Source organism: Arachis hypogaea, chromosome 6 (genome assembly GCF_003086295.3).
Source record: "Arachis hypogaea cultivar Tifrunner chromosome 6, arahy.Tifrunner.gnm2.J5K5, whole genome shotgun sequence".
NCBI lineage: Eukaryota > Viridiplantae > Streptophyta > Magnoliopsida > Fabales > Fabaceae > Arachis > Arachis hypogaea.
In genome coordinates, this window is record NC_092041.1 from 42,914,981 (window position 1) to 42,938,769 (window position 23,789).

Here is a 23,789-nt window from a genome sequence, read left to right on the forward strand (position 1 = left end):
ACAACACCAAACTTAGAGTTTGACTGTGGGGGCTCTTCTTGACTCTGAACTGAGAGAAGCTCTTCATGCTTACTCTCTTTTGTCATAGAGGGATGGCCATGTGCCTTAAACACAAGGTAGTCCCCATTCAATTGAAGGACTAATTCACCTCTGTTGACATCTATCACAACTCCTACTGTAGCTAGGAAAGGTCTTCCAAGGATGATGCATTCATCCTCTTCCTTCCTAGTGTCTAAGATTATGAAATCAGCAGGGATGTAAAGGCCTTCAACCTTTACTAACACGTCCTCTACTAATCCATAAGCTTGTCTCAATGACTTGTCTACCAATTGTAATGAGAACAAGGCAGGTTGTACCTCAATGATCCCCAGCTTCTCCATTACAGAGAGTGGCATAAGATTTATCTCTGACCCTATATCACATAGAGCCTTTTCAAAGGTCATGGTGCCTATGGTACAAGGTATTAAGAACTTGCCAGGATCTTGTCTCTTTTGAGGTAAAATTTTCTAAATCCAGGTATCTAGTTCATTAATGAGCAAGCGAGGTTCACTTTCCCAAGTCTCATTACCAAACAACTTGGCATTCAGCTTCATGATAGCTCCTAAGTATTGAGCAACTTGCTCTCTAGTCACATCTTCATCCTCTTCAGAGGAAGAATAGTCTTCAGAGCTCATGAATGGCAGAAGGAGATTTAATGGAATCTCTATGGTCTCTGTATGAGCCTCAGATTCCTTTGGATCCTTAATAGGAAACTCCTTCTTGCTTGAAGGACGTCCTAGGAGGTCTTCCTCACTAGGATTTTTGTCCTCCTCCTCCCTTGTGCATTCGGCCATATTGATTATATCAATGGCCTTGCACTCTCCTTTTGGATTCTCTTCTGTATTACTTGGGAGAATACTGGGAGGAGTTTCAATGACTTTCTTACTTAGCTGGCCCACTTGTGCCTCCAGATTTCTGATGGAGGATCTTGTTTCACTCATGAAACTGAAAGTAGCCTTTGATAGATCAGAGACTAGATTGGCTAAATTAGAAGTGTTTTGTTCAGAATTCTCTGTCTATTGCTGAGAAGATGATGGAAAAGGCTTGCTATTGCTCAGCCTATTACGTCCACCATTGTTAAAGCCTTGCTGAGGCTTTTGTTGATCCTTCCATGAGAAATTTGGATGATTTCTCCATGATGAGTTATAGGTGTTTCCATAAGGTTCACCCATGTAATTAACCTCTGCCATGGTAGGGTTCTCAGGATCATAAGCTTCTTCAGAAGCTGCCTTTTTAGTACTGTTGGATGCATGTTGCCATCCATTCAGATTTTGAGAGATCATGTTGACCTGTTGAGTCAACACTTTGTTTTGAGCCAATATGGCATTCAGAGCATCAATTTCAAGAACTCCCTTCCTCTGAGGCGTCCCATTATTCACAGAATTCCTCTCAGAAATATACATGAATTGGTTATTTGCAACCATGTCAATGAGTTCTTGAGCCTCTTCAGGCGTTTTCTTTAGGTGAATAAATCCACCTGCAGAATGGTCCAATGACATTTTCGAAAATTCAGATAGACCATAATAGAATATATCTAATATGGTCCATTCTGAAAACATATCAGATGGACACCTTTTGGTCAGCTGCTTGTATCTTTCCCAAGCTTCATAGAGGGATTCACCATCTTTTTGCTTGAAGGTCTGAACATCCACTCTCAGCTTGCTCAGCTTTTGAGGAGGAAAGAATTTATCCAAGAAGGCAGTGACCAGCTTATCCCAGGAGTCCAGGCTATCCTTGGGTTGTGAATCCAACTATATTCTAGCTCTATCTCTTACAGCAAAAGGGAAAAGCATGAGTCTGTAGACTTCAGGATCAACTCCATTTGTCTTTACAGTCTCACAGATCTGCAAGAACTCAGTTAAAAACTGGTAAGGATCTTCAGATGGATGTCCATAAAACTTGCAGTTTTGTTGCATTAAGGCAACTAGCTGAGGTTTCAGCTCAAAATTATTGGCTCCAATGGCAGGAATGGAGATGCTTCTTCCATCGAATTTGGATGTTGGCTTTGTGAAGTCACCAAGCATTCTACTTGCATTATTATTATTTTCGACTGCCATCTCCTTCTCTTGTTCTAATGTTTCTGAAAGGTTACCTTTAGATTGTTGTAACTTAGCTTCTCTTAATTTTCTCTTCAGAGTCATTTCAGGTTCTGGATCAATTTCAACAAGAGTGCCTTTATCCTTGTTCCTGCTCATATGAAAGAGAAGAAAACAAGAAAAGAAAGAGGAATCCTCTATGTCACAGTATAGAGATTCCTTTATGTTAGTAGAAGAATAAAGAGTGAAGAATCCAAACACAAGGGATAGATTATGTTCGGATTTTTAGATGAAAAGAGGTGAAGAGAAGTGTTAGTAAATAACTAATTAAATAGAATAAGAGAGAAGAGATAGAGAATTCGAAAATAATTTTAAAAAAAGGGTTAGTAATTTTCGAAAATTAGAGATAAGATAAGATTAAAATTAAAATTTAAAACAAAAAGAATTTTTGAAAAAGAGATGAGATATTTTCGAAAATTAGAGAGGGAAAAGTACTTAGGTGATTTTGAAAAAGATAAGAAACAAACAAAAAGTCAAAGATTTAGTTGAAAAAGATATTAAAATCAAATTTGAAAAGATAAGAAGATAAGAGGTTAGATAAGATATTTTGAAATCAAATTTTGAAAAAGATAAAATTTTTGAAAAAGATAAGATAAAAGATAAAAAGATTTAATTTTTAAGTTAAAATTAATTACTAACAAGAAACTAAAAGATAAGATTCTAGAACTTAAAGATTGAACCTTTCTTAACAAGTAAGTAACAAACTTCAAATTTTTGAATCAATCACATTAATTGTTAGCTAATTTTTGAAAATATGATATAAAGATAAGAAAAAGATTTTGAAAAAGATTTTTGAAATTTTCGAAAAATAGAAAAAAAAATGAAAAGGATATAATTTTTGAAAAAGATTTTAAAAAGATAAGATTTTTAAAATTGAAAATTTGACTTGACTTGTAACAAACAACTAATTTTTAAAATTTTTGACTAAGTCAACTCAAATTTTCGAAAATTTGGAGAAAAATAAGGAAAATATATATTTTTTATTTTTGAATATTTTAATTATGAGAGAGAAAAACATAAAAATGACCCAAAATATGAAAATTTTGGATCAAACACCTAATGCATGCAAGAACACTATGAATGTCAAGATGAACACCAAGAAAACTTTGAAGATCATGATGAACATCAAGAACATATTTTGAAAAAAAATTTTGATGCAAAGAAAACATGCAAGACACCAAACTTAGAAATTTTTAATGCTTGGAAAATATGAATGCAAAAATGCACATGAAAAACAACAAAAGACACAAAACAAGAAATCATCAAGATCAAACAAGAAGACTTACCAAGAACAACTTGAAGATCATGAAGAACATTATGAATGCATGGAATTTTCGAAAAATGCAAGGAAAATTTTTAAAGCATGCAATTGACACCAAACCTAAAAATTGACTCAGGACTCAAACAAGAAATTCAAAATATTTTTGGTTTTTATGATTTTATGATTTTTTTGTATTTTTATTAATTTTTTCGAAAATATACTTTAGAAAAACGAAAAAAAAATATTTTTGAAAGATTTTTGAAAAGAAAATAAAAAGAAAATTACCTAATATGAGCAACAAGAAGAACCGTCAGTTGTCCATACTCGAACAATCCCCGGCAACGGCGCCAAAAACTTGGTGGACGAAATTGTGATACAAGAGTTCCAGGCACTGTTAGAGAAGCTCACAACTCCATTCAACTTAACCAGCAAGTGTACTGGGTCATCCAAGTAATACCTTACGTGAGTAAGGGTCGATCCCACAGAGATTGTTGGTATGAAGTAAGCTATGGTCACCTTGTAAATCTCAGTTAAGTGGATTCATAGGGTCAAATGTAATTGAATTAGATATTTAAAAGATAAATAAAATAAAAGGGTAGAAATACTTATGTAAATCAATAGTGGGAATTTCAGATAGGCGTATGGAGATCAGATGCTGTGCTCCTCTCGTATCTCTACTTTTTTATTACATTCATCCAATCCTTCTTACTCCTTTCCATGGCAAGCTGTATGTAGGGCATCACCATCATCAATGGCTACTTTTAATCCTCTCAGAAAAATGGTCCTATGCGCTGTCACTGCACGGCTAATCGTCTGGAGGCATCACCCTTGTTGATGGCTACATCCCATCCTCTCAGTGAAAATGGTCCAAATGCTCTGTCACAGCACGGCTAATCATCTGTCGGTTCTCAATCAGGTTGGAGTAGAATCCCTTGATTCTTTTGCGTTTGTCATCACGCCTAGCCTTCAGGAGTTTGAAGCTCGTCACAATCATTCAATACCAGAATCCTACTCGGAATACCACAGACAAGGTTAGACTTTCCGGATTCCCAGGATCTTACTCGGAATACCACAGACAAGGTTAGACTTTCTAGATCCCTATGAATGCCGCCATCTATCTAGCTTATACCATGAAGATTTTGTTGGGGAATCTAAGAGATATGCGCCCGGCCTAAGGTAGAACGGAAGTGGTTGTCAGTCACGCGCGTTCATAGGTGAGAATGATGATGAGTGTCACGGATCATCATATTCATCAAGTTGAAGTGCAACGTATATCTTGGAATAAGAATAAAAGAGAATTGAATAAAAAGTAATAGTAATTGTATTGAAACTTGAGGTACAGCAGAGCTCTACACCCTTAATCTATGGTGTGCAGAAACTCCACTGTTGAAAATACATAAGTGAAAGGTTCAGGCATGGCCGAATGGCCAGCCCCCTGAAACGTGCTCAATGGCCTCCTAAGATGAAGAATAAAACAAAACTGAGGCCAAAGATGAAACGTGGTCAAAAGACGACTAATACACTAGTAAAAAATCTTATTTATACTAAACTAGCTACTAGGGTTTACATGAGTAAGTAATTGATGCATAAATCCACTTCCGGGGCCCACTTGGTGTATGCTTGGGCTGAGCTTGATCTATCCACGAGCTGAGGCTTTTATTGGAGTTGAACTCCAAGTTATAACGTGTTTTGGACGTTCAACTCCGGATCATGACGTGTTTCTGGCGTTTAACTCCAGACAGCAGCATGTACTTGGCGTTCAACGCCAATTTACGTTGTCGATTTCCGAATAAAGTATGGACTATTATATATTGCTGGAAAGCTCTGGATGTTTACTTTCCAACGCCGTTGAGAGCGCACCAATTGGAGTTCTGTTGCTCCAGAAAATCAATTTCGAGTGCAGGGAGGTCAGATTCCAACAGCATCAGCAGTCCTTTTGTTAGCCTTTTTCAGAGTTTTGCTCAAGTTCCTCAATTTCAGCCAGAAATTACCTGAAATCACAGAAAAACATACAAACTCATAGTAAAGTCCAGAAATGTGAATTTAACATAAAAACTAATGAAAACATCCCTAAAAGTAGCTTGAACTTACTAAAAACTACCTAAAAACAATGCCAAAAAGCGTATAAATTATCCGCTCATCGAAACCCAACATGAAGAAGAGGCTAATAACCATGGTGGAGGAGGTAGAGCAAATCATGCTGGGGAGGATAGAAGAGTGTTAGGCTCTTACATCAATCCAAACCCAAGCAACTGTGGGAGTAGCATTCAGAAGCCCACCAGACATGCCAACAATTTCGAGCTAAAACCTCAGCTCATCACTCTTGTGCAGAATAATTGCTCATTTGGAGGAGGTGCTCAAGAAGACCCGAATCAACACTTGACCATCTTCTTGAGGATTTGTGACACAGTGAAGTCCAATGGAGTCCACCCGGATGTCTATAGGCTGCTCTTGTTCCCTTTTTCACTCAGGGACAAGGCTTCCAAATGGCTTGAATCCTTCCCAAAAGAAAGCCTGACAAATTGGGAGGAGGTAGTGAACAAGTTTTTGGCAAGGTTTTACCCCCCTCAAAGGATCAATAGGCTGAGAATTGATGTTCAGACGTTCAGACAGCAAGATGGGGAGACACTTTATGAAGCTTGGGAAAGGTTTAAAGACCTAACAAGGAGGTGTCAACCAAATATGTTCAATGAATGGGTGCAGTTGCACATCTTCTATGAAAGCTTGTCATATGAATCAAAGAAGGCAGTAGACCATTCCTCTGGAGGATCATTGAACAAGAAGAAGACCATTGAAGAAGCTATAGATGTAATTGAGACTCTAGCTGAGAATGACTACTTCTATGATTCCGAAAGAGGGAACACTAGAGGAGGAATAGAGCTGAACAATGTAGATGCTCTGCTAGCTCAGAACAAGCTCATTACCAAGCAGCTAGCTTACCTCACCAAGAAGATGGAGAGGAACCAAGTGGCAGCAATCACCACCTCCTCAACAACCCAAGAAGGAGTTGAAGAATAAGTAGAGGGTAACCTTGAGCAAGCCAACTACATTGGGAATGCACCTAGACAGAACCATGATCCATACTCCAAGACATACAACCCTGGATGGAGGAACCACCCAAACTTTGGGTGGGGGAATCAGCAGGATCAAAGCCAAGACCAGAGACGTTTCAACTCCAACAACAATGCAGCTCATCAACAATTCACACAGAGGACATATCAACACCCCCACAATAACACTTCTCCACACCCATATCAAAACCACAACAACACCTCTCATCCTTCCACCTCTAATCCCAATCTACCATCAATTGATGACAGACTCTCTAAGCTTGAAACCTTACTTGAGGGAGTATGCAAAGACATCCGAAACAATAAAGTATTTAGAGAGGAAGTGCAGTCAAACATGCAGAATCAAAATGCTGCCATCAAGAAACTGGAGACCCAAATTGGTTATCTATTCAAGCAGCTTTCTAACCATAACCTTTGCAATGATAACAATTCAAGCAAAAAGGAGGAGTGTCAAGCTATAACACTTAGGAGTGGGAAGGAACTTAAGGAACTCTCCCAAAAATCACAAGAAGAAGGGTCAAATAAAAAGGGAGAAGAGCAAGATGGAGTTCAAACTCCCACTTCAAGTCCACAAAAAGAAAAAGGGATGCCAAAACTGAACATCTCAAGAGCTCCATATCCTCAGCAGTTGAAGAAAAAAGAAGATGACAACCAGTTCGTGAGATTCTTGGAAATCTTCAAGAAACTACAAATCAACATACCCTTTGCTGAAGTAATAGAACAAATGCCACTCTATGCCAAGTTCCTGAAGGAGCTGATGACTAAGAAGAGAAGCTGGAAGAACAATGAGACTGTGATACTAACCGAAGAATGTAGTGCTATTATCCAGCACAAACTACCCCAGAAGTTGAAGGATCCTGGGAGCTTTCAGATCCCTTGTATTATAGGGGAAATCACAGTAGAGAAGGCCCTTTGTGACTTAGGAGCCAGCATCAATTTGATGTCAGTAGCAATGATGAGGAAGATGAAGATCGAGGAGGCTAAACCAACAAAAATGGCCTTACAACTGGCAGACCGATCGTTCAAGTTCCCTCATGGCATAGTAGAGGATTTATTGGTGAAAGTAGGAGACTTCATATTCTCGGCAGATTTTGTAGTGTTGGACATGCAGGAGGAAGCCAAGACCTCCATTATTCTGGGAAGGCCGTTCTTGGCTATTGCTGGAGCTATCATTGATGTCCAAAAAGGTGATCTTACCTTGAGATTACACAACGAAAAGATGACATTCAATGTGTTCAAGGCCATGAGTTACCCACCAGAACAACTGGGGGAATGCATGAGGTTAGACGCACTTGAAGAAGAAGAGCATGAAGAGCCCGAGAGATCAATGGAGGAGGAGTATATATCAAGTGAGGATGTTGCAACAGCAGAGAGTCATGTTCAAGATGCACCAAAGGAAGAGACTGAAAAGTCAGAGGCACCCAAGGTTGAACTCAAAGCATTGCCACCCACTCTCAAATATGCATACCTAGGAGAAAATGAAAACTACCCAGTAATCATAAGCTCATGCCTCAGCCAAGATCAAGAGGATAAACTGCACAAGGTGCTGCGGGAGCATAAGGACGCCATCGGATGGACCCTTGCTGACCTGAAGGGAATCAGTTCAGCTATATGCATGCATAAAATACTGTTAGAAGATGATGCAAAACCATCCATTCAATCCCAAAGAAGGCTGAACCCAATCATGAAGGAAGTGATACAGAAAGAGGTTATGAAGCTTTGGCAAGGAGGAGTAATATACCCAATCTCAGACAGCCCTTGGGTCAGCCCCGTGCATGTTGTGCCCAAGAAGGGAGGAATCACTGTGGTTCCCAATGAGAGGAACGAACTGATACCTACAAGGACCGTCACGGGATGGCGGATGTGCATTGACTATCGAAAACTCAATAAAGTTACATGAAAGGATCATTTCCCTCTCCCATTCATGGATCAGAAGTTGGAAAAACTCGCAGGACATGCTTATTACTGTTTTCTTGATGGTTATTCAGGATATAACCAAATAGTGGTTGATCCTAGAGACCAAGAGAAAACTTCATTTACCTGTCCATATGGAGTGTTTGCCTACAGGCGCATGTGATGAGCAGATATTTTATACGCTTTTTGGGGGTAATTTCATGTACATTTTAGTATGTTTTAATTAGTTTTTAGTAAAATATTATTAATTCTTAGGCAAAAATCATATTTCTGAACTTTACTATGAGTTTGTGTGTTTTTCTGTCATTTCAGGTATTTTCTGGCTGAAATTGAGGGAGCTGAGCAAAAATCTGAGTTAGGCTGAAAAAGGACTGTTGATGCTGTTGGATCCTGACCTTCCTGCACTCAAAATAGATTTTCTGGATCTACAGGAGTCCAATTGGCGCGCTCTCAATGGTTCTGGAAAGTAGACATCCAGGGCTTTCCAGCAATATATAATAGTTTATACTTTGTGCGACGATAGACGATGTAAACTGGCGTTCAACGCCAGTATCATGCTGTTGTCTGGCGTCCAGCGCCAGAAACAGGTTACAAGTTGGAGTTCAACGCCAGAAACAGGTTACAACCTGGCGTTGAACGCCCAAAACAGCCCCAGACACGTGAGAAGCTTAAGTCTCAGCCCCAGCATACACCAAGCGGGCCCCAGAAGTGAATTTCTGCACCATCTATCATAGTTTACTCATTTTTTGTAAACCTAGGTTACTAGTTTACTATTTAAACAACTTTTAGAGATTAACTCTGGACCTGATGACATTTTCAGATCTGAATTTTATACACTTTGATGGCATGAGTCTCTAAACTCCATTGTTGGGGGTGAGGAGCTCTGCAGCGTCTCAATGAATTAATGCAATTGTTTCTATTTCATTCAAACGTGTGTGTTTTCCTATCTAAGATGTTCATTCGCGCTTAATTGTGAAGGAGGTGATGATCCGTGACACTCATCACCTTCATCAATCCATGAACGTGTGCCTAACAAACACCTCCATTCTACATCAGATTGAATGAGCATCTCTTAGCTTCCTTAATCAGAATCTTCGTGGTATAAGCTAGAACTGATGGCGGCCATTCTTGAGGATCCAGAAAGTCTAAACCTTGTCTGTGGTATTCTGAGTAGGATTCAAGGATTGAATGGCTGTGACGAGCTTCAAGCTCGCGATTGCTGGGTCTGATGACAAACGCAAAAGGATCAATGGATCCTATTCCAACATGATCGAGAACCAACAACTGATTAGCCGTGCTGTGACAGAGCATCTGGACCGTTTTCACTGAGAGGATGGGAAGTAGCCACTGACAATGGTGACACCCTACATACAGCTTGCCATGGATGGAACTTTACAAACAATTGAGTTGAATATTACATTGCAGAAATTCAGACGACAAAGCATCTCCAAAACTCCAACACATTCTCCATTAATAAAAGTAACAAGTCCTTATTCCAAATACTTTTACTTCTTACAATTAAATCCAAATAATCTTATTTGCATCCTGACTAAGATTAATAAAATAAACATAGCTTGCTTCAAACCAATAATCTCCGTGGGATCGACCCTTACTCGCGTAAGGTATTACTTGGACGACCCAGTGCACTTGCTGGTTAGTTGTACGGACTGCAAATTCGTGCACCAAGTTTTTGGCGCCGTTGCCGGGGATTGTTCGAGTTTGAACAACTAAAGGTTTATTTTATTTCTTAGATTAGGAAGATTTTGGCAATTGGGTCAGAGTCTTTTATTCTCTTTTCAAAAATATTATTTTTCTTTATTAAATTTTTATTTTTCTTTGAGTCTAGTGTCTTGTTATAAGTTTGGTGTCAATTGCATATTTTATATTTTTCTTTAAAATTTTCGTATTAGTGTTCTTTGTTCATCCTTGATCTTCAATTTTTTCTTGTCAGTTTTTCTTGTTTGATCTTCGGTTTGTCTTGTTCTGTGTCTTTTCTTGTTTTTCTTGTGCTTTTTCAAAACATTAGTTTTCAAAAAAAATTTATTCTTATCTATAAAAATAATACATCTTTAAAATACGTTACATTTTCAGCTCAGTTGGTTATAGCGTTGGCTTATGTTCTTGGCAATTGGGTATCTTCTTTTTAAATCTTTTTCAAAAATAATTTTTCTTGATTTAATCTTACGCCAAACTTTAAGTTTGGTGTTTTCTTGTTAATTTTAATATAATTTTCGAAAATTTTATTTAAGTTTTCTAAAAATTTTAAGTTTGGTGTTCTTTCTTTTGTTCTTGGTGTTCTTGTGAATCTTCAAGGTGTTCTTGAGTCTTTCTTGTGTTTTGATCTTAAAATTTTTAAGTTTGGTGTTTCTTGGTGTTTTCCCTCCAAAATTTTTGAAAATAAGGAGCATTGGATCTAAAAATTTTAAGTCTTGTGTCTTTTGTGTGTTTTTCTCTTTCATCATAAAATTCAAAATTCAAAAAAAAATATCTTTTCTAACTAATTTGAACTACATTTTCGAAAATTTTATATAAAAATTCAGATTTTAATTTCAAAATATTTTCAATTTCTTTTATTTATTTCGTTTTTATTCTATTTTATAAAATAAATTTTTATAAAATAAATAATATCAACATACATATCATCTCCCTTGTTCTATCATGGAATTAAGTGGAAATGAATAGTCCAGGAGGACTCTGGGGTCATATGCTAACCCTACTACTGCTTCATATGGGAGTAGTATTTGTATACCCTCCATTAGAGTTAGTAGCTTTGAGTTGAATCCTCAGCTCATTATCATGGTGCAGCAAAGCTGCCAGTATTTTGGTCTTCCACATGAAGAACCTACAGAGTTTTTGGCACAATTCTTACAAATTGCTGACACAGTACATGATAAGGAAGTGGATCAGGATGTCTACAGATTATTACTGTTTTCATTTGCTATAAAAGATCAAGCTAAGAGGTGGTTAAATAACCAACCTAAGAACAGCATAAGGACATGGAAACAGCTGTCAGAAAAATTCCTGAATCACTATTTTCCTCCTTAGTGGATGACACAGTGATGAGCGGATAATTTGTACGCTTTTTGGCATTGTTTTTAGTATGTTTTTAGTATGATCTAGTTAGTTTTTAGTATATTTTTATTAGTTTTTAGTTAAAATTCACTTTTCTTGACTTTACTATGAGTTTGTGTGTTTTTCTGTGATTTCAGGTATTTTCTGGCTGAAATTGAGGGACCTGAGCAAAAATCTGATTCAGAGACTGAAAAGGACTGCAGATGCTGTTGGATTCTGACCTCCCTGCACTCGAAGTGGATTTTCTGGAGCTACAGAAGCCCAATTGGCACGCTCTCAACGGCGTTGGAAAGTAGACATCCTGGGCTTTCCAGCAATATATGATAGTCCATACTTTGCTCAAGATTTGATGGCCCAAACCGGCGTACAAAGTCACCCTCAGAATTCCCAGCGTTAAACGCCGGAACTGGCACCAAAATGGGAGTTAAACGCCCAAACTGACACAAAAGCTGGCGTTTAACTCCAAGAAGAGTCTCTAAACGAAAATGCTTCAATGCTCAGCCCAAGCACACACCAAGTGGGCCCGGAAGTGGATTTTTATGTCATTTACTCATCTCTGTAAACCTTAGGCTACTTGTTTTCTATAAGTAGGACCTTTTACTATTGTATTTTCATCTTCTGATCTTTGGAATCTTTTGATCTTTAGATCTTTTGATCACTTTGGGAGGCTGGCCATTCGGCCATGCCTAGACCTTGTTCTTATGTATTTTCAACGGTGGAGTTTCTACACACCATAGATTAAGGTGTGGAGCTCTGCTGTACCTCGAGTATTAATGCAATTACTATTGTTCTTCTATTCAATTCCGCTTGTTCTTGTTCTAAGATATCACTTGTTCTTCAACTTGATGAATGTGATGATCCGTGACACTCATCATCATTCTCACCTATGAACGTGTGACTGACAACCACCTCCGTTCTACCTTCGATTGGGTGAATATCTCTTGGATTCCTGATACACGATGCATGGTTGATCGCCTGACAACCGAGTGCTCGCCTGACAAACGAGCCAGCCATTCCGTGAGATCAGAGTCTTCGTGGTATAGGCTAGAACTGATGGCGACATTCAAGAGAATCCGGAAGGTCTAACCTTGTCTGTGGTATTCTGAGTAGGATTCAATGATTGAATGACTGTGACGTGCTTCAAACTCCTGAGGGTGGGGCGTTAGTGACAGACGCAAAAGAATCACTGGATTCTATTCCGGCCTGATCGAGAACCGACAGATGGATAGCCGTGCCGTGACAGGGTGCGTTGAACATTTCCACTGAGAGGATGGGAGGTAGCCACTGACAACGGTGAAACCCTTGCTTGAGCTTGCCATGGAAAGGAGTAAGAAGGATTGGATGAAGACAGTAGGAAAGCAGAGAGACGGAAGGGAAGGCATCTTCATACGCTTATCTGAAATTCCTACCAATGAATTACATAAGTATCTCTATCTTTATCTTTATGTTTTATTCGCATACCACCATACCCATTTGAGTTTGCCTGACAAATATTTACAAGGTGACCATAGCTTGCTTCATACCAACAATCTCTGTGGGATCGACCCTTACTCGCGTAAGGTTTATTACTTGGACGACCCAGTACACTTGCTGGTTAGTTGTGCGAAGTTGTGTTTATGCCATGGTATTAAACACCAAGTTTTTGGATTCATTACCGGGGATTATTTGATTTATGAAAAGTATTGATCACAATTTCGTGCACCAAGTTTTTGGCACCGTTGCCGGGGATTGTTGAGTTTGGACAACTGACGGTTCATCTTGTTGCTTAGATTAGGTATTTTTTTTTCTTCAGAGTTCTTGAGAATGAATTATAGAGTTTCATGATGATCTGTTGAAATCTGGCTGGCTGTGAAGCCATGTCTAATTTCATTGGACCGAGATTTCAACTTATCGTCACAAAAGCTTGTTGATTTCTATCAATCTTGCTATTGGAGCAGTGATCTGCTAAGGTTTGGCTGGCCATTGGCCATGTCTAGTGTTTTGGACCGAAGCTTTCCTTGAAAGCTTGGCTGGCTGTGAAGCCATGTCTAATTCCTGGACCGGAGTCTTAGACTAGCATTGCACTGATTCCTGGAATTCTCATTAAGAACTTTGATACCTTTTTCCACTTAATTTTCGAAAAAGCACAAAAAAATTTACAAAATCATAAAAACAAAAAAATTATTCTATGTTTCTTGTTGAGACACTAGTCTCATGTTAAGTTTGGTGTCAATTGCATGCATTCATTCATGTGTCTTAGTGATCTTCAAGATGTTCTTGATGATTTCTTACTCTAATCTTTAAATTCTCTTGACTTGAGTGTTTTGTGTGTCTCATATGCATTCTCATTAGTGTCAGTAGTATACAAACTGCTAAGTTTGGTTTCTTGCATGCATTGTTATTTGATTCTTGTTGCATTTTGATTTTTCCTTATTATTAAAAATCCAAAAATATTTTTAATTTGTGTCTTCTCAAGTCAATAATACAGAGAATTGAAGATTCAGAACATACAACAGAGGAATTACACAGAAAAAGCTGGGCGTTCAAAACGCCCAGTGAAGAAGGACAGACTGGCATTTAAACGCCAGCCAGGGTACCTGGTTGGGCGTTTAACACCCAAAAAGGTAGTGTTTTGGGCGTTAAACGCCAGAATGTGCACCATTCTGGGCGTTTAACGCCAAGATGGCACAAGAGGGAAGATTCTGTTTTTCAATGCAATTTTTTTTCAAGTTTTCAAAATCTTTTCAAAATCAAATCTTTTTCAAATCATATCTTTTCAATCAAATCTTTTTCAAATTCAATTTCTTTCTATTTTCAAAGATACTTGCTATCAATTAATGATTTGACTCAACATTTCAAGTATGTTGCCTTTTCTGTTGAGAAAGGTTTAATGTTTGAATCATATCTTTTCTTGTTAGCCAAGTTTTTAATTTTCAAAATCAAATCTTTTTAAAATGTTTTTCAAATCATATCTTCTCAATCACATCTTTTTAAAACTAATCATATCTTCTTAACCACATCTTTTTCAAAATAGTTTTCAATCAAATCTTTTTTTTTCTAATTTCAAAATCTCTTTCAAAAATCACTTCACTTCTTTCTCAATCATAATTTTCGAAAATCAATTAGTGTTTTTCAAAAATATTTTCAAAATTTTTTCACTCAATTTTCGAAAATTACTTCCCTTCTTCTCACATCTTTCTATTTATGGACTAACACTATTCCTTAATGCAAAATACGAACTCCATCTCCTTTGATAAGTTTGAATTTTCTACTTCTGTCTTCTACTTTTCTTTTCCTCTGACACCTAAAGGAATCTCTATACTGTGACATAGAGGATTCCACATTTTCTTGTTCCCTTCTCTTTCTTATGAGCAGGAGCAAAGACAAAAGCATTCTTGTTGAGGCTGATCCTGAACCCGAAAGGACCTTGAAGCGAAAGCTAAGAGAAGCCAAGGCACAACTCTCTGTAGAGGACCTAACCGAATTCTTCAAAGAAGAAGAACACATGGCAACCGAAAACAACAACAATGCCAACAATGCAAGGAAGGTGCTGGGTGACTTTACTGCACCTACTCCCAACTTTTATGGGAGAAGCATCTCTATCCCTGCCATTGGAGCAAACAACTTTGAGCTTAAGCCTCAATTAGTTTCTCTAATGCAACAGAATTGCAAGTTCCATGGACTTCCATTGGAAGATCCTCATCAGTTTTTAGCTGAATTCTTGCAAATCTGTGACACAGTCAAGACTAATGGGGTTGACCCTGAGGTCTACAGACTTATCCTATTCCCTTTTGCTGTAAGAGACAGAGCTAGGACATGGTTGGACTCTCAACCTAAAGAAAGCCTGGACTCTTGGGAAAAGCTAGTCAATGCCTTCTTGGCAAAGTTCTTTCCACCTCAAAAATTGAGTAAGCTTAGAGTGGAAGTCCAAACCTTCAGACAGAAGGAAGGAGAATCCCTCTATGAAGCTTGGGAAAGATACAAACAATTAATCAGAAAGTGTCCTTCTGATATGCTTTCTGAATGGAGCATCATAGGTATTTTCTATGATGGTCTCTCTGAACTATCCAAGATGTCCTTGGATAGCTCTGCTGGAGGATCTCTTCATTTGAAGAAGACGCCTACAGAAGCTCAAGAGCTAATTGAAATGGTTGCAAATAACCAATTCATGTACACTTCTGAAAGAAATCCTGTGAACAATGGGACTAGTCAGAAGAAAGGAGTTCTTGAGATTGACACTCTGAATGCCATATTGGCTCAGAACAAAATATTGACCCAACAAGTCAATATGATTTCTCAAAGTCTGTCTGGAATGCAAAATTCACCAAGCAGTACTAAGGAGGCTTCATCTGAGGAAGAAGCCTATGATCCTGAGAACCCTTCAATGGAAGAGGTGAATTACATGGGAGAATCCTATGGAAACACCTATAATCCTTCATGGAGAAATCATCCAAATTTCTCATGGAAGGATCAACAGAGACCTCAACAAGGTTTCAACAATAATAATGGTGGAAGAAACAGGTTTAGCAATAGCAAGCCTTTTCCATCATCTTCTCAGCAACAGACAGAGAGTTCTAAGCAGATTAACTCTGACTTAGCAACCATGGTCTCTGATCTAATCAAAACCACTCAAAGTTTCATGACTGAAACAAGGTCTTCCATTAGAAATTTGGAGGGACAAGTGGGTCAGCTGAGCAAGAAAATTACTGAACTCCCTCCTAGTACTTTTCCAAGCAATACAGAAGAAAATCCAAAAGGAGAGTGCAAGGCCATCAACATGGCCAAATTTTGGGAGGAAGGAGAGGCAGTGAACGCCACTGAGGAAGACCTCAATGGACGTCCACTGGCCTCCAATGAGTTCCCCAATGAGGAACCATGGGAATCTGAGGCTCAAAATGAGACCATAGAGATTCCATTGGACTTACTTCTGCCATTCATGAGCTCTGAAGAGTATTCTTCCTCTGAAGAGGATGAGTATGTCACTGAAGAGGAAGTTGCTAAATACCTTGGAGCAATCATGAAGCTAAATGACAAGTTATTTGAAAATGAGACTTGGGAGGATGAACCCCCTTTGCTCACCAAAGAACTGGATGACTTGTCTAGGCAGAAACTGCCTCAAAAGAGACAGGATCCTGGGAAGTTTTCAATACCTTGTACCATAGGCATCATGACCTTCAAGAAGGCCTTGTGTGACTTAGGGTCAAGTGTAAACCTTATGCCTCTCTCTGTAATGGAGAAGTTAGGGATCTCTGAGGTGCAAGCTGCAAAAATCTCACTAGAAATGGCAGACAATTCAAGAAAACAAGCCTATGGACTTGTAGAGGATGTTCTGGTTAAAGCTGAAGACCATTACATCCCTGCTGATTTCATAGTCCTAAAGACTGGGAAGTGCATGGATGATTCCATCATCCTTGGCAGACCCTTCCTAGCCACAGCAAGGGCTGTGATTGATGTTGATAGAGGAGAGTTGATCATTCAAGTGAATGAAGAATCCTTGGTGTTTAAGGCTCAAGGATATCCCTCTGTCATCATGGAGAGGAAGCATGAAGAGCTTCTCTCAAAACAGAGCCAAACAGAGCCCCCACAGTCAAACTCTAAGTTTGGTGTTGGGAGGCCACAACCAACTTCTAAGTTTGGTGTTGAACCCCCACATTCAAACTCTAAGTTTGGTGTTGGGAGGTTCCAACATAGCTCTGAGCATTTCTGAGGCTCCATGAGAGTCCTCTGTCAAGCTAATGACATTAAAGAAGCGCTTGTTGGGAGGCAACCCAATGTTTTATAATTAACTATTTTCTTTTGTTATTTTATATTTTTTTAGGTTGATGATCATGAGAAGTCACAAAATCAATAAAAAAAGCAAAAACAGAATGAAAAACAGGAAGAAAAACAGCACACCCTGGAGGACGCACCTACTAGCGTTTAAACGCCAGTAAGGTTAGCAAATGGGCGTTTAACGCCCAGTCTGGCACCATTCTGGGCGTTTAACGCCAGAAAGGGGCACCAGACTGGCGTTAAACGCCAGAAAAGGGCAAGAAGCTGGCGTTAAACGCCAGAAATGGGCACCAGCCCGGCGTTTAATGCCAGAAATGGCTAAAAACGCAATTTTGCTTGCCATTTGGTGCAGGGATGACTTTTCCTTGACACCTCAGGATCTGTGGACCCCACAGGATCCCCACCTACCCCACCACTCTCTCTCTTCTTCACCCATTCAACCAATCACCTCAACACCTTATCCCTGAGGTCCCTTTTTCACTCAAAAAGAGTGAATATCCGGAGATCCGACATGAGATCCGAAGAAGAGGTTGGGAAGTCCTTACCAACCCCATTCAACAAGTCGGAATCTTGATGGTTCAAGAGTTCTATGCCAATGCATGGATCACCAAGAACCATGATCAAAGTGTGAACCCGGATCCAAAGAATTATCTTACTATGGTTCGGGGGAAATACTTGGATTTTAGTCCGGAAAGTGTAAGGTTGGCATTCAATTTGCCCATGATGCAAGGAGATGAACACCCTTACACTAGAAGGGTCAACTTTGATCAAAGGTTGGACCAAGTCCTCACAGTCATATGTGAAGAGGGCGCCCAATGGAAGAGAGATTCAAGAGGGAAGCCGGTTCAATTGAGAAGGCATGACCTCAAACCCGTGGCTAGAGGATGGTTGGAGTTTATCCAACGCTCAATCATCCCCACTAGCAACCGGTCCGAAGTTACCATAGACCGGGCTATCATGATTCATAGCATCATGATTGGAGAAGGAATAGAAGTTCATGAGGTTATAGCTCAAGAGCTTTATAAGGTGGCGGACAAGCCCTCTACCTTGGCAAGGTTAGCCTTCCCTCATCTCATTTGCCACCTCTGTTATTCAGCTGGAGTTGACATAGAGGGAGACATCCGTATTGATAAGGACAAGCCCATCACTAAGAAGAGGATGGAGCACACAAGAGACCCCACCCATCATGAGATCCCTGAGATACCTCAAGGGATGCACTTTCCTCCACAAAACTATTGGGAGCAACTAAACACCTCCCTAGGAGAATTGAGTTCCAATATGGGACAACTAAGAGTGGAGCATCAAGAACACTCCATCATCCTCCATGAAATTAGAGAAGATCAAAGAATCATGAGAGAGGAGCAACAAAGACAAGGAAGAGACATTGAGGAGCTCAAGCACTCCATAGGATCTTCAAGAGGAAGAAAGAGCCGCCATCACTAAGGTGGACCCGTTCTTTAATTTCCTTGTTCTTTAATTTCCTGTTTTTCGAATTTTAGTGCTTATGTTTGTCTATGTTTGTGTCTTGTGATCATTAGTATCTTAGTGTCTATGCCTTAAAGTTATGAATGTCCTATGAATCCATCACCTTTCTTGAATGAAAAATGTTCTTAATTGAAAAAGAAAAGAATTGCATGAATTTTGAATTTTATAACAGTTTGATTATTTTGATGTGGTGGCAATATTTTTGTTTTCTGAGTGTATAATTAAACAGTGCATATGTCTTTTGAATTTGTGGTTCATGAATGTTGGCTCTTGAAAGAATGATGAAAAAGGAGACATGTTACTGAGGATCTGAAAAATCATAAAAAAATGATTCTTGAAGCAAGAAAAAAAAGCAGTGAATACAAAAAAAAAATTTCAAAAAAAAAGGAGAAAAAGAAAAAGAAAGAAAAGGAGAGAAATAAAGTTGTGATCCAAGGCAATAAGAGTGTGCTTAAGAACCCTGGACACCTCTAATTGGGGACTTTAGCAAAGCTGAGTCACAATCTGAAAGGGTTCACCCAATTATGTGTCTGTGGCATGTATGTATCCGGTGGTAATACTGGAAGACAGAGTGCTTTGGGCAACGGCCAAGACTCAATAAGTAGCTATGTTCAAGAATCATCATACTTAACTAGGAGAATCAATAACACTATCTGGATTCTGAGTTCCTAAAGAAGCCAACCATTCTGAATTTCAAAGGATAGAGTGAGATGCCAAAACTGTTCAGGGGCAAAAAGCTAAAAGCCCCGCTCATCTAATTAATACTGATCTTCATAGATGTTTCTGGAATTCATTGCATATTCTCTTCTTTTTTTTATCTTGTTTGATTTTCAGTTGCTTGAGGACAAGCAACAATTTAAGTTTGGTGTTGTGATGAGCAGATAATTTGTACGCTTTTTGGCATTGTTTTTAGTATGTTTTTAGTATGATCTAGTTAGTTTTTAGTATATTTTTATTAGTTTTTAGTTAAAATTCACTTTTCTGGACTTTACTATGAGTTTGTGTGTTTTTCTGTGATTTCAGGTATTTTCTGGCTGAAATTGAGGGACCTGAGCAAAAATCTGATTCAGAGACTGAAAAGGACTGCAGATGCTGTTGGATTCTGACCTCCCTGCACTCGAAGTGGATTTTCTGGAGCTACAGAAGCCCAATTGGCGCGCTCTCAACGGCGTTGGAAAGTAGACATCCTGGGCTTTCTAGCAATATATGATAGTCCATACTTTGCCCAAGATTTGATGGCCCAAACCGGCGTACAAAGTCACCCTCAGAATTCCCAGCGTTAAACGCCGGAACTAGCACCAAAATGGGAGTTAAACGCCCAAACTGGCACAAAAGCTGGCGTTTAACTCCAAGAAGAGTCTCTAAACGAAAATGCTTCAATGCTCAGCCCAAGCACACACCAAGTGGGCCCGGAAGTGGATTTTTATGTCATTTACTCATCTCTGTAAACCTTAGGCTACTAGTTTTCTATAAGTAGGACCTTTTACTATTGTATTTTCATCTTCTGATCTTTGGAATCTTTTGATCTTTAGATCTTTTGATCACTTTGGGAGGCTGGCCATTCGGCCATGCCTAGACCTTGTTCTTATGTATTTTCAACGGTGGAGTTTCTACACACCATAGATTAAGGTGTGGAGCTCTGCTGTACCTCGAGTATTAATGCAATTACTATTGTTCTTCTATTCAATTCCGCTTGTTCTTGTTCTAAGATATCACTTGTTCTTCAACTTGATGAATGTGATGATCCGTGACACTCATCATCATTCTCACCTATGAACGTGTGACTGACAACCACCTCCGTTCTACCTTCGATTGGGTGAATATCTCTTGGATTCCTGATACACGATGCATGGTTGATCGCCTGACAATCGAGTGCTCGCCTGACAAACGAGCCAGCCATTCCGTGAGATCAGAGTCTTCGTGGTATAAGCTAGAACTGATGGTGGCATTCAAGAGAATCCGGAAGGTCTAACCTTGTCTGTGGTATTCTGAGTAGGATTCAATGATTGAATGACTGTGACGTGCTTCAAACTCCTGAGGGCGGGGCGTTAGTGACAGACACAAAAGAATCACTGGATTCTATTCTGGCCTGATCGAGAACCGACAGATGGATAGCCGTGCCGTGACAGGGTACGTTGAACATTTCCACTGAGAGGATGGGAGGTAGCCACTGACAACGGTGAAACCCTTGCTTGAGCTTGCCATGGAAAGGAGTAAGAAGGATTGGATGAAGACAGTAGGAAAGCAGAGAGATGGAAGGGAAGGCATCTTCATACGCTTATCTGAAATTCCTACCAATGAATTACATAAGTATCTCTATCTTTATCTTTATGTTTTATTCGCATACCACCATACCCATTTGAGTTTGCCTGACTAATATTTACAAGGTGACCATAGCTTGCTTCATACCAACAATCTTTGTGGGATCGACCCTTACTCGCGTAAGGTTTATTACTTGGACGACCCAGTACACTTGCTGGTTAGTTGTGCAAAGTTGTGTTTATGCCATGGTATTGAACACCAAGTTTTTGGATTCATTACCGGGGATTATTTGATTTATGAAAAGTATTGATCACAATTTCGTGCACCACACAGCTAAGGCTAAGCATCCAAGGCTTCAAACAAGGAGATAATGAACCCCTTTATGATGCTTGGGAGAGATACAGAGAGATGTTGAGAAAATGCCCCTCTGAAATGTTTTCAGAGTGGGTGCAATTAGACATCTTCTACTATGGGCTTACAGAAAAAGCTCAGATTTCTCTAGATCACTCAGCTGGTGGATCTATACATATGAGAAAAACAATTGAAGAAGCCCAAGAACTCATTGATACAGTTGCTAGAAATCAGCATCTGTACCTAAACAGTGAATCTTCCATGAAAGAAGAAGCTAAAACAATAACTGCTGAACTCAGTCTGGTGGATTAGGCTAATGAATTCAATCAGCAATTAGACTTTCTAACCCAGCAGCTAGCCGAATTCAAGAAAATACTACAGGAAACAAGAATGGCTAACAGGAATATGGAAGTACAGTTAAAGCAAAAGGAAAGGCAACTGCCAAAACAAATAGCAGAAGAATGCCAAGCAGTTCAATTAAGAAGTGGGAAAATATTAAATACCTCACTTCAAAGCAGCAGAAAGCCAAGAAATGAACAAATGGCTACTCAAAATCCCTCTGAGGACAATCAGAGCCCAGAGAGGAATAAGGCTGGCGCTGAACGCCCAGACTATGCTCATTTCTGGCGTTCAACGCCAGAAACAAGCATGAATCCGGCGTTGAACGCCCAAGGGAAGCATAGTTCTGGCGTTCAGACGCCAGTAACAGATAAGGAGTTGGCGCCTAACGCCACTCCAGCTTCCACCCCTGGCATTCAAACGCCAGTGGGAGATCAGTCACATACAAGTGCTGATAACAACCCTTCTAAAAAGGCTTCCCAACCCACTTCTACAGGTAATAAACCTGCAGCAACTAAGGTTGAGGAATACAAAGCCAAAATGCCTTATCCTCAAAAACTCCGCCAAGCGGAACAGGATAAGCAATTTGCCCACTTTGCAGACTATCTCAGGACTCTTGAAATAAAGATTCTGTTTGCAGAAGCACTTGAGCAAATACCCTCTTATGCTAAGTTCATGAAAGAGATCTTAAGTCATAAGAAGGATTGGAGGGAGACTAAAAAAGTTTACCTCACTGAAGAATGCAGTGCAGTCATTCTGAAAAGCTTACCTGAGAAGCTTAAAGATCCTGGGAGCTTCATGATACCATGCACATTAAAAGGTAATTGCACCAAGCAAGCTCTATGTGACCTTGGGGCAAGTATCAACCTAATACCTGCATCTATTATCACAAAGCTCGGATTGACTGAAGAAGTCAAACCAACCCGGATATGTATTCAACTTGCTGATGGCTCCATTAAATACCCATTAGGCGTGATTGAAGACATGATTGTCAAGGTTGGGCCATTTGCCTTTCCTACTGACTTTGTGGTGCTGGAAATGGAGGAGCACAAGAGTGCAACTCTGGAAGACCTTTCCTAGCAACTGGCCGAACCCTTATTGACGTCCAAAAAGGGGGAAGTAACCTTGAGAGTCAATGAGGAGGAGTTCAAGTTGAATGTTGTCAAAGCCATGCAACATCCAGACACCCCAAATGACTGCATGAGTGTTGATATCATTGACTCTCTGTTGAGAGAGGTCAATATGGCTGAGAGTCTCGAATCAGAGTTAGAGGACATCTTTAAAGATGTTCAGCCTGATTTGGAGGAATCAGAGAGAATAATAGAACCTCTGAAAATCCCTCAGGAAGAGGAGAAACCTCCCAAATCCGAGCTCAAACCATTACCACCATCTCTGAAATATGCATTTCTGGGAGAAGGTGATAGCTTTCCTGTAATCATAAGCTCTACCCTAGAGCCACAGGAAGAGGAAGCACTAATTCAAGTGCTAAGGACACACAAGACAGCTCTTGGGTGGTCCATCAGTGATCTTAAGGGCATTAGCCTAGCCAGATGCATGCACAAGATCCTATTGGAGGGTGACGCCAAGCCAGTGGTTCAACCACAAAGGCGGCTGAATCCAGCCATGAAGGAAGTGGTGCGGAAGGAGGTCACTAAATTACTAGAGGCTAGGATTATTTATCCTATTTCTGACAGCCCCTGGGTGAGCCCTGTCCAAGTTATCCCTAAGAAAGGTGGCATGACAGTGGTTCACAATGAAAAAAATGAACTGGTTCCTACAAGAACAGTTACAGGGTGGCGTATGTGTATTGATTATAGAAGGCTCAATACAGCCACCAGAAAGGATCATTTTCCTTTACCATTCATAGACCAGATGCTAGTAAGACTAACAGGTCATGAATACTATATTCAGGTTATAATCAAATTGCAGTAGATCCCCAGGATCAAGAGAAAACGGCATTCACATGTCCATCTGGAATATTTGCATACAGAAGGATGCCATTTGGCTTGTGCAATGCACCTGCAACCTTTCAAAGGTGCATGCTCTCTATCTTTTCTGATATGGTAGAGAAGTTTTTGGAAGTCTTCATGGATGACTTTTCAGTATTTGGAGACTCATTCAGCTCCTGCCTTAACCATTTAGAACTTG

General features: G+C 39.6%; 1 non-coding gene across 1 annotated transcript; it reads right to left on the reverse strand.

Moving 5' to 3' along the window:
• Positions 1-15,342: 15,342 nt before the first annotated feature.
• LOC112699829 (small nucleolar RNA R71) lies at positions 15,343-15,450 on the reverse strand. The gene has a single exon (XR_003152766.1). It is a non-coding gene; the product is annotated as a small nucleolar RNA R71 (small nucleolar RNA).
• Positions 15,451-23,789: the final 8,339 nt, after the last annotated feature.